Source organism: Nelumbo nucifera, chromosome 1 (genome assembly GCF_055504915.1).
Source record: "Nelumbo nucifera cultivar China Antique chromosome 1, China Antique-T2T, whole genome shotgun sequence".
Taxonomy (NCBI): domain Eukaryota; kingdom Viridiplantae; phylum Streptophyta; class Magnoliopsida; order Proteales; family Nelumbonaceae; genus Nelumbo; species Nelumbo nucifera.
The window spans coordinates 86,181,780-86,193,655 of record NC_142649.1 but is presented as its reverse complement, the minus strand read 5'-3'; the positions used below and the strand labels follow the sequence as shown (position 1 = coordinate 86,193,655).

Here is an 11,876-nt window from a genome sequence, read left to right as displayed (position 1 = left end):
CCGTTTGATCCATTGGCAGAGTTCCAAGCCACGTATCCGGAATTTGAGCTTGAGGACAAGCTCGTAGTCCAAGAGGGGTGTAATGTTACAGACACAGAAACAGTAGACACACTCGTAGGCGAGCCTTACCATCGCAGCCGGCAGCAACAGCACGCACAGCAGCGCACGCTGCCCGACAGCGGCACGCACGGCAGCGCGCACAGCAGCGCGTGCCACTACGCACAGCAGCGCGTGCCACCCGACAGCATCACTTAGGAGCCGCGCACGCACCATCCGGCAGCAGCACTAGAGAGGGGCCCACATGACAGCTCAGCAGGGTGGGTCCACACTTATTTGGCCACAACAGCTCTGCTCGCCAACTCGCCGCCAGCTACATCATTCCTCATCCCTTATCCTTATCTTATCTTATCTTATCTTCTTAAGTAAGAGTTGTATTACCGTTAGGAGTAGGTAATTAGGAGTTTGAGTTTGAGTTGGATTACCCTAGCCTAACCGAATCCAACAAGGAATTCCCTTCTGTAATCTCCTATTTAAGGAGCTACGAGTTGAAGTAAAGGCATTCAGTTTCCAGTCAAGAGAAGAGTGAGGAGAGTTCGGGTGGTCTCTTGGACAAATCACCCATTCGGTTTTCCACAATAGGGTTTGCATGCAAGGGAAGGCGCAAGGGAAAACAAGAGGTTCTCCCCGTGGACCGACCCATGACGAGATCCTACGCTCGGGCCCATAACAGATATATATAGTTGAATTAACTTCAATGTCCTTTTCATGAAGAAGAAGAGCAACACAGAAGAAAGTGAAGAAGCAAAAGAATTACATATAACATGGTAAACGTTTAAGCATTTTCATGGTTGTAGAGAAGAAAATGGATGGTGTTACAAGCCATGAACTTGACCTCTTTGAAGAAAGAAGAGAAGATTTTGCCTTTGATGCTTCCCCTGACAAGAGGAACCATGTAGACATGGCCGCTAACTGCAGATGTCCGTTTGCAGTTACCATTAGATGATGATCCGAACCCTTTAACTTCTGTTGCCTTCATCTGTTCCATCTTCATGCTCGAACCAAGATGGAGAAGAGCTGGAAAGTGGAGCGTGAATGACAAAAACCCCAAACTTTCAACTTAGATGAGGCCAAAGTTTAGCTTTCCCTGTCTTCCTTCTCTTGTTTATGGGAAGTGTTTTAAAGCCCAGGCTGCTAAGCTGTCGGTACATATGATAAGCTGTCCTATCAGTATTAAGGTATCTATACCATACTCCCGATATGAGGTGTATCATAACCGTATCCATATTCATGATCATGGATATATGATACAACTATGACTGGATACGTATCCTATGAGTCGTACATATCGACACAATATGCCTCCGTATCGGACCATATCTCGATGTATTAGTGGATACAGTCTGATACACACTGATATGGAGGTGTATCCATATATAGTTTGACAGAACTGTACATTGACTATTTTTGGATTGTTTCTCATTTTTAATACAAGTTAAAAAATAGTATTATGAAAACTGAAATAATTAATTTAAGATTTAATTTTTTCAAAATTAATAAAAACTAAAAATTATAAAAATAATATATTTCATCTACCTTGGATGATTTATATATTTTATTTTACACAAATAATTTAAGATTTAATTTTCCCAAAAAATTTAATAAAACTGAAAATTAAATATAATTTATTTTATCTACCTTAAGTGGTTTATTTTTTTTATTTTTCCAATTGTGTGTAAAATAAAAACATTATATGTTAAAAATGAAAACATAGTTATTATTTAAAAAATAGTTGTTATTTAAATAAAATACTAAATTAATAAATATTGCCAAAAATTAATAAAAATTGAAAATTATAATTATAGAATTGAAAGAGTTATAATTATTGTACAATGTTTGAATATTCTAGAGTCTAGTATTGTTTATTGTAATATTTCTCTTCATATAACCTATTGAAGTATACATTTCTCATGTGTTTATATCTTATTCATAGATAATTTAGCTTTTGGTTTAGTATTATTAATGTATTTATATAATTTATATGCATTTCTTTAACATGTCCAAATATTTTTATATTTTTCATTCGTATCCATTCATTTCCAAAGCATATCCTATCCGTATTTAACTTATCCAATATAATACATAATATCAATACTTTGGTCCTTGATCAGCACTCAGTATCATGTATTTCACGGTTCAATTGGACGGTATACCCGTTGATCCAATCAAACCAAGTTAACAACAGAAAACACTCGTTTGTGTGAGAACATACAATAGAAAAATAGCTCATATTGATTGCCTTTGCTTGTAGATCTCATATTTGGGCCCCACCTGAGGGCTTCATGTATCGATCCCATTTTGTAAGTCCCTTGAATAGATGACACATGTAGGCCCAACAAATTGCCTAGCATGTGGGCCTCGCTTGTTTGTTAACATGTGGATCCAACTTGTTGGGCCGTGGGTCCATACCTAAGGCTCAGCCATATGTTGATCCAACATGTGAACCCAAACTCAATGGACCCATGTGTAGGTCCCGCTCCATTGTTTTAAATGTAGGGGCCCATCATGTTGACCCAGTAGGAATTTCAAGAAGGCCGAGGTGTAGAAAGCCAACTCGGCCCAAGCCAAACCATGATATGAATTAGTCCATGCCAAGGCCTAAGGCTAAGGTGGACTTGGTTGGGCATGAAGGTGTGTAGTTCTACTCTTATTTCAATGAGAATTGATACTTGTGGAGAATGTTTTCATCTGTTTAAGAAAGATAAATAGAGATTTATGTTGACCACGTATGACACTTTTGCTTCCAAATGCCTTTCTTAAAATCTGTCTTATTGTTGGTTCTGTCCATGCACCTTACACATAGATCCTCAAAATTCATAGAGAGAACTATTCCAAATTTGAAGCCTTGTGGTCGGTAGACACAATGGAGAGAACATGATTTAGGGCATGTCAATGGGCCGGATTTACCTGATGGACCCAAGTAATGGTTCTTGTTCCATGATTTTGTTTTGATTGATTATTGAGTTGGTTTTGGTTTTTTCCAGTCCCAAATTGATTCATACCTAGAACTGATTATTTTATTAAATATTTAATATTTTCTACTTTTCTTATAACTTTTCGAATCAATTCATACCCAGAATTGATTATTTCATTAAATATATAATATTCTTTTATCATACTTTAAGTTTAAAATAGTAAATTTCATAGATAATAAATAAGATAATATTAGTGAAAATTATTTAATTTATTAATATATAAATAATTTAGTATTTTTCAATCATTTTATCAAAATTATATTATCAAAATTTAAATTTTAAGTTATCATTTAAATACATAAATATAATTTTCAGTATAATCAGATTTGGACCCATTAGACCTGACTATTAACTAGGGTGGTTTCTGGGTTTATGATTTTGTTTCAATTAATAATCAATTTAAGACTGGTTTAACCTAGACCTGACTTGTTGACAACCCTACACAAATTTGCCCAAAATATTCTAATTCTCACAAAGCACCCCCTAGTTGATGAATCATCACTTTTTTTTCATGGGGTTACAATGTGGGGCAGTTCATCCCCATTAGGGGTGATCATGGGCTGGGTCAGGCTTTGCACTTAAGACAAGGGCTATAGCTTAGGCACAGGCCCGGCCTGTCCCGGGGTTCTGGTCCTAAAACATAAGCCCTAGCCCAAGTCTATACGGACCTGGGCCAGGCCGGGCCTGATTTTGGGCCAATGTCACTCATATATAAAACATTACATATCTATATATTAAATGACATAACATGTATATAAACTTATTTTATATATTATATAATATAAAATATTACATATAATATAAATTATACATGTCATGTTGTAATATTTTAAAATATATAATATAATATAAAATAACACATATACATATGTATACATTATACACAAAATGTGTTATTTTAAATATATGCAGAGTAGGCCGGACTTAAAGTATTAAACCCAAGCCCAGCCCTAGAATTTGCTGGTCTGATATGAACTCGGCTCTAAGCAGGACCTGAACACAAAACTCAAACCCAAGTCTGAAATTTCTAAGCCTGGCCAAACTGAAATGATCACCCCTAATCTCCCACCCCCACCCACCCCCCATCCTACAACTTTGGAGAAATATATGGAACTAGAAAGTTGACCAATCACCCGCAAATTTTGGTGAAGACTCACTTTATTGGTTACCACTTTTAAAATGAGAAAAGAAATGAAATATAATGAAGACTCACTTTTATATGGTTTGTCTTTTCCCTCAATAGAAATTATTCTAGAATCTTCCTTATGTTAATTGTTGCGGGGGTGCAACTTGGTGAGCCCAACTCAAGTCCGAACCGACCCAGCTTGCAATGTACAGGCTGAGCTTGGATTTTTGGTTGTTGGGTTGGGCCTAAGCCTAAAATCTCAGGCTTCTTATGGGATGGGACCAGGCCTATCCCTTAAGCTATGTTTAGTTTAAAGGAAAAAATGGAAAAAGGAAAGGAAAGATAAGAAAATTTTTTTAAATTTTGTATAAATTTTTCTATAATTTCATATCTTTATTTGTAAAGATTTCTCTACCTTTCTCTACCTTTTCCTTCAAACGAAACAAAATTTTAAATAATCAAACTCAGCTTTGTTTCTAGATTAACTCCCCCATGAAAGAAACTAAAAATGATAATAAAATTTTAAAAGAACATAGAATTAATATTGGAACAAGCGATTGATTCTTCCACATCACAAATGAGTATTAATAATATTATTATATTGATATTAATATTAATAATATTTTGGGGGTTGCAAAGGAGTGCCCGTAGGTGAAATATATAGACCCAACAAATTGTCCCACATGAGGGGCTCACTTGTTGGCGTACCCACAGTTTTACTTGTATACGGGGCTAATCACGATAAGTTCCACCAGCTTCATAACCATCATGGGTCCCACATCAGACTGAATTGCTTTTCCACAGTGCACATCCCACACGTGCCCACAGCACATCCCAGCATGCATGGGCTAGAGGACTCGGCCCATGAACATTTTACACTGCTTCATATTTAGGCTTTGGGCTGGACTTGAGCACTATGGATTTTCTGCCCACAACTATCGCCAATTCGCCATGTGGTCCATGATCCATGTACATGGTACAAGAGTTGGGCAAGACATTTGTCGCACTCACCAAAATTCAGCTGCTGAGTGGATGCTTTTACTTTAGCTAGAGGCACTTAAAGAGTTCTGCAGCAGCAGGGATGGGAGAAGAGAAAAGAAAGTTTGTTCTTGTCTCCATAATTACACATGCAAATTCTACTCTTTCTCTATGCCTAGACTAGAATTTCATTAAAACCCAAGATTAGAAGTTCAACCAAATTATCATCGGCAGGTACAGAGAGCACCGGTAAAAGGAAAAGTAAACAGCAATAAAGGAGGAAGCATGCATCCATTGTCGTTCTTTCCCTGAGCAGGCCGTTCGGTCTCTGTTATATTCATCTTCTCCATGATGTCATGGTTGAGTTAATGCAGCAACAAAGCTTGTTTATGGGTGAGAAGGCTCTTTTGCTACTCAACCCTTTCAAAATTTTCTGGTTTTTAAAAAGAAAAAACAAACCAACAAACATGAATTCCTTAACGTTAATGACCATGGACCATGGCCATGTTTTAAGTTTTAACTTTAAAACATGGAAGACCGTGAAACAAAAGAGAGAGGTCCAGTCCAGTACATTAACAGTTGACACCCATAGGTGTTAATAATTTAGTAGTTTGCCAATTAACTAATACACGTGATCTTATAACATTCTGAAATTATTTAAAAAAATACTTTTCGTTGTCTTTTTCCTTGAAATTGAAACTAAATCAAATCAACAATAAACTATAACCGAATGATCAAATTCAATTACTCTTCCACAAGTTAGTAGCCAACGACTCACTTCTTCCAACACCGATGACAATAATTCTATATACGTACCAAAAACGACTTCCTTCCAACACCGATGTCATATATTTCTAGATTGATGCAAAGGTAGATGATGAAATGCATCAAATAGATTGAAGGCACCACTAGATGACGGTGGTTTTTTGTAAGGTCTTGGATCGCTTACCGTTAAAGAGGTGGAAATCTGGAATGCAGATACCAACTTGGGAGATTGGCTTTGAATTGAGAGAAGTATAAAATTAGCTGGTTCGGTAAGTGTTTATTATTTATTCATTTTGGTGGCTCAAAAACTATACAAAAGGTTGCAGCCAATGAGGTGGATGATGCCAACTCAATGTTTTAAAATCTAATTCTGAGGCCGAACCATTTTTGCCTCTAAGTCGTAGGTTATTGGTTCGATCAGCCGAGTTGAATGGTTCATACCGTATCATATATATATTATAAATTGTAATTTGAAGTCAAAAAATGGTTTTTTTTTTTTTTTTTTTTTGGCAAAATGGCAAGATGCCTTGTAACGTATAGATCTCGAAAAATTACCCAATCAAAAATAAAAAAAAAAATCACTCCAATCGGATATCGAAATACAAAATTATGGCCTTTGAAAGTTTGTATACATTGAGTATACAACTTGCGATTTGGTGATAGAATCAGCCATTGAACCGGCTAGATCAAACGTTTCTTGACTAAATCAACAGTTTTTGACTGTCTAGCAAGTCTTGATTGAACCAAACCTGAAATCTTGACCGGATAACAATTTGAACAGTTCAACTGACTGAACCAACCATGGATTGAAAACATTGTGCCACCTTGCCACCCGCCACCCTAAATACTGAAAATTATCGAAGTCTAAAATGTAAAAACATCCACATGCATGTGTGGTTACTGAGTTCTCAAGATGCACATGATCGAACAAGTTTGAAAGCGCGGGGCATCTCACCCACATCGGAGATATCTCCCAGCTTTTGCTTTCAAGTTTCAAGAGATCTGAGCTCATGTTTTAATTAAAAATCTATCAAGACATGATATGGGAAGGCAATCAAAAACCCGAGGAATTTGATAAATAACCATCTCGCTTTTAACTCTTATTATAAACAGCCAACGTTTTTTCCAAGATCTCACCTGGGTCGGTTTGCACCGTCAAATATGTAAATAAAATAAGTTTGATATTTATAAGACCGAAATAAGGGGGTATTTGTCCCTTGAGCTGGTTGGCCGATTTGTCCTACCTGCTACCTAACGACTGTTTGTCCTTTCTTAGGTTCTTTCATATTTCCTGCTTTGCTTCTCTGGTTTTATAAGTCCTTTTACAATATGGTCAGTCCCTCAATCGCCTGCAGTTGTGCTCAGACCTACCACAAAGCACCACGTTAATTCTTATCACGTGAGCGGTCGGCATCAAATTTGGCCAACTAGAATAGTTTTTCATGGTTTTCAAAATGAGACCGGACCGGATGGTTGGATTGGAAAAACTGGGAACCGGTCATGATCTTTGAATCCGTTTTTTGTTAAAATCGGATTTTTGTCAATAACTGTTGATTTTAGTCAATAAACTATTGACTCAGGTAGTTAATCGTTTGAACGGTTCTAACCTTTTTTAATTTTTTTTATCAGAATGGACCAACCATTCAGTTCAAATGGTTAGACCGTTCGACTCGAGACCGGACCCCTGTCGGTCGTTCTCCGGGTCAATTTTAAAAACTTTGTAGTTTTTTAAGCAAATTAATGAACCATTCGGGATTCACAGTCATGTTAGACTCTTTCCTTCCCCTAGTAGTGGCGATCTAGGAAGCACAACCTTGTAAGCACGTTCAATGAGGAACGGGATTTGCTGGGGCGCCTCACAGAAACATCCACCGAAGTGGTTTTTAATATTCTTTTACAAAGTTAGGATGGGGGACAGGTGTAAAGAACGACGGTCGGAATGAGATTGGGTAACAAATTTGGGTCCCGAGAATCTTCATTGTAAATGTGGCAACGTTGACCCTAAAAGCAGAAGATGTCCCTTCATAAAGCTGATGAGTGATGAGGTAGTTGAGTAAGGCTCTGTTTTTCCTCCCAAGGCAACTGCAGAGTGAGCTGTGGATCGAGTAAGTCTCTTGGATTCTATTAATCAGTTGAATGTTTACCATGTAATGTTTAGTTATCAGCTCTTAGAGAAAATTTTGGCTATCCATGATCGACGGCTACAACCACAGCCTCTATCATCCGCCCGTGGACAGCCAAAAATTTTCCCTAACTTTAGGACCCGTTTACAAAGGCTGAGCTGAAGATTCAGTTAAAGCTGGTTCGACGGCTATATATGAAGCGCTTCAGATAAGCTATCCATAGAGGTTAAAAGCGGACAGCAGGCCCATTTGATCTGTAACTGCTCCAGATAAGCTATTCAAGGATGCTGAAGTGAGCAACTCTTCAAATGTTCTTCTTTGAGATTAATGATTTTCTTTTTCCTACTTTCCTAACACCTTCTCTTTTTATCGTATGCATCTGCTCCAATTCCACTGATACAAGAAAATGTGGCAGTTCTTGTTTCATTTTGCTATATTGTGATTGTGCTACTTCTTTTTGTTCTGAAAAACAAAATCTATTTCCTTTTCAATGATGTTGATGCAGACTTGGGAAAAGTGGCTACCTTGTGCTTCCACTTTTTGTTAGAAATGCCCCGACTCCAAAGGTGATCAGTGCATGATAAAACCCTGTTTCAGGTCAATATTTATTTCCATAAACCTTTCTTTCATTTACTTTCTTCAATTAAATAGGCCAAGATCGGAGATGAATGGGTAAATTAGTAATTACATTTATCAGCCAATTAAAGTTAACCTTTTATAATAAATCTCATGGGAGGTTTAAGGTTCTTCCCAAAGTAAAGAAGAAATGGACAAGGATATGGAGAGTGAGCGAATAATTTTTAACTGATGAATTTAGAATTGATTTTGCTCCAAAACTTCTAAATGCTAAGAAGATAGACAAAATTAAGGTTAAAGGAAAATGCAGAGTTTCACAATGAACTATAAAGAAATACAACAAATTACTTGAAGACAATGGATGACCATGGAAGGGGTTGCAGAAGTAAAGAAATCAACTGCAAAAGTAGGAGACAAGGGTATTGGTTCTCGTTTTTCCTAGGTACTGGGTGTAGGAGTTTTAACAGTGAAAGTGAAAATTATAATGGAAAATGAGTGAAAAGAGAGAATAGGCATTCAGTAGGGGTGAGTTTAGGAGAGAACATAGAATTTGGTCAACCTGACTTTTAATTAAAATCAGAAAACTCATCGCCCTCTAACTGTAGCATTACTTTTCTAATTCAATCCTCTATAAATCAACTCACTCCAACTTTGTCAACAATTTCTAGTAAAAGAATTTGGTTAGCTTGACTCTTAATTCCATTTCTTGTAGGTGTTTGAGTGCAGTCACACAAGTGCCATAGCTAGAACGCATTGTTGCAGTGTATCCCCTTCTTCTAAAGAAACTGTTATAGTGGAATATTCTGCTAGAAATCAAATTAAAGGTAGCAAAGCTCCCGAAGTAGAGAAAAAAAAAATGTTTCTCTTTGCGGAGAGAGTGTTATCCATGAACAAGATGGTAGAAAGTTCTAGATCTGGCTCAAGCCATAGCCACAATAGCCACTTTGGAAATCATGAGAGTTGGTTAATAAACATTATGGAGGCAAACCAAGGATCAATTTTTACAGACAAGAAGCTCAAGATACCACGTGTTCCGACTCAGATGAGGCAAGAGTCAGAAAACAACTCATCAGAAGTCAATAATAACATTAGAGCATATGAACCTGAGGTGGTTACTATTGGTCCTTACCACCATAACAAGAACAAAGAATCCTGTAAACCAATGCAGGACCACAAGCAGAAAATAGCAGAAAACAACTCATCAGAAGACAATAATACAGTTAATAATAACATTAGAGCATATGAACCTGAGGTGGTTACTATTGGTCCTTACCACCATCACAAGAACAAAGAATCCTGTAAACCAATGCAGGACCACAAGCAGAAAATAGCTGAAAACTTTGTTTTGAAAGATGGGAAGAAAGTAGAAATACAAGGCTTGTACAAGAAGGTTGAGGAGATAGCTAAAGATGCAAGGACTTACTACGATCAGGATTCAGTAAAAGACATCGACGATGAAACATTCACAGGTATGATGTTCTTAGATGGTTGCTTTGTTGCCTATTTCATTTACTGTGTGACGAATGGAGATCTCAAGCAACTGAACATGGAAAGTAAGACGATAGTTTCGGTAGCTAGGGACTTGTTCTTGCTAGAAAACCAACTCCCATATCTTGTCCTTGAGGTGTTGATGGACACCATATTTGATAAAAATGAATTCACAAGAATGGTTAGACAGTTTGTTGACATGATAGTTCTCGGATGCAAGCAAGAAGAATGTGATCCATCTTTACGTGAGCTTGACAAAATTCTTAAAGAATCTACTCCCTGTCACCTCCTTGATCTCCTTCGGACCATGTTCGTCAGAGAATCTCAACAGGGAGGCAATAAATCAAGCTCACATCGGCGTCAAGGTCGACGATTAGGTCGAGGATCAGAACGAGAAAGTACTCCGCCCGAAGAAGACAAATCAACGGTATCTCAACAGGAAAGTCCTCCTGTTGAACGTCAGACTGACAAAGAAGATGATCTGGAATGGGACAATTTAACAAAATGTGTTTCATACTCTTTTGTCGCATTGATCTTTCTTCTTCTTTCACCCTTTATTCTGCTTTTGATAGTAGTGTCGTTTGCTTTGGGAATTGTTCTGGGAATCATTATGTTCCTCGTGAGTTTTCCTTATTTTTGCTTGTTGGTTTGGACCATTCGAAGCAGAAAGGATACAACGCACCAGTTTCGTACTGCCAGCGAGCTCAAAGCTACAGGGATCAGTTTCAAGATGAGTGAATCGTTAAGCTTAAGTAGTGTCGATTTCAAAGCTGGTCTCATCTTTGGAGATTTGATACTTCCTGTGGTAGCCATTGATAGGTCAACCGAGGTTATGTTTCTGAACTTAATAGCCTACGAAACAAGTTGTTTTGATCTTGATGATTTCAAGGTAACCTCCTACATTTGTTTTCTGGATTCGCTGATTGATCGTGCCGACGATGTTAAGGAGTTGAGGTCAGACCGCGTACTCATTAACAATCTTGGCAGCGATGAAGAAGCGGCCCATCTTATCAATCAATTGGGAAGAAATTTGATGGATCCTAATACATATAATGAGGTTAAGATAGAGATGAAGAAGTTCTGTGGACAGAAATGGAGGACATGGTTTGCTGAAATCAAGCTCAAATATTTTCGTAGCCCTTGGACTATCACTTGCTCTCTTTGCTGCATTTTTGGCTCTCTTCCTCACTGCTGTTCAGACCTATTTTACAGTTTTCCATGGAAAATGAGGGGGGCCCACCAATTACAATATATAGGAGAGACAAATATTGTATATGATGCAATTATGTGTCGCTGTTGGATTTGGTAAACTTTTTTTACATCTGTTATGGTTATATATCTTTTTCTTGTTTATTTAATTCCGTTGAAGTAACCTATAATAGTCATGGAGCATTAATAATCAATACTCAATTGAGGGGCTGTTCTAGAATGTGAATATTTTTGTTTTCATTGGTTTATAAAATTTCCACATGAACAAAAAATAAATAAATAATTAAATAAAAAGGTCCATGTTTCATGAGCTGTGTTTTTGTTTGGAGAAGAAGAAAATACAATAATTTGGTTTTCTCAGAGTCATACATAGAGAACATCTCAACCTCTGCATAGTATTATATAGGGGAAGATGTTCCTAATTCCCGAGGGGTAGCGTATTGTGGGTAGGCATGGGCAGAGTTCTCGTGGGCAGGTGATCCTGACTCACAAAGATTCGACCGGGGGATGAAAACAAGTATATTTGTGGGGGCTCCTCTAATATTTACATTGATAATAAGATGTAAAAGTACATCAATA

At 37.3% G+C, this 11,876-nt stretch overlaps 1 pseudogene across 1 annotated transcript; it reads left to right on the top strand.

Moving 5' to 3' along the window:
* Positions 1-7,517: 7,517 nt before the first annotated feature.
* LOC104599532 (uncharacterized) lies at positions 7,518-11,446 on the top strand (annotated as a pseudogene). The gene is made up of 3 exons (XR_016076432.1): positions 7,518-8,316; positions 8,530-8,590; positions 9,313-11,446. The product of XR_016076432.1 is annotated as an uncharacterized LOC104599532 (transcript).
* Positions 11,447-11,876: the final 430 nt, after the last annotated feature.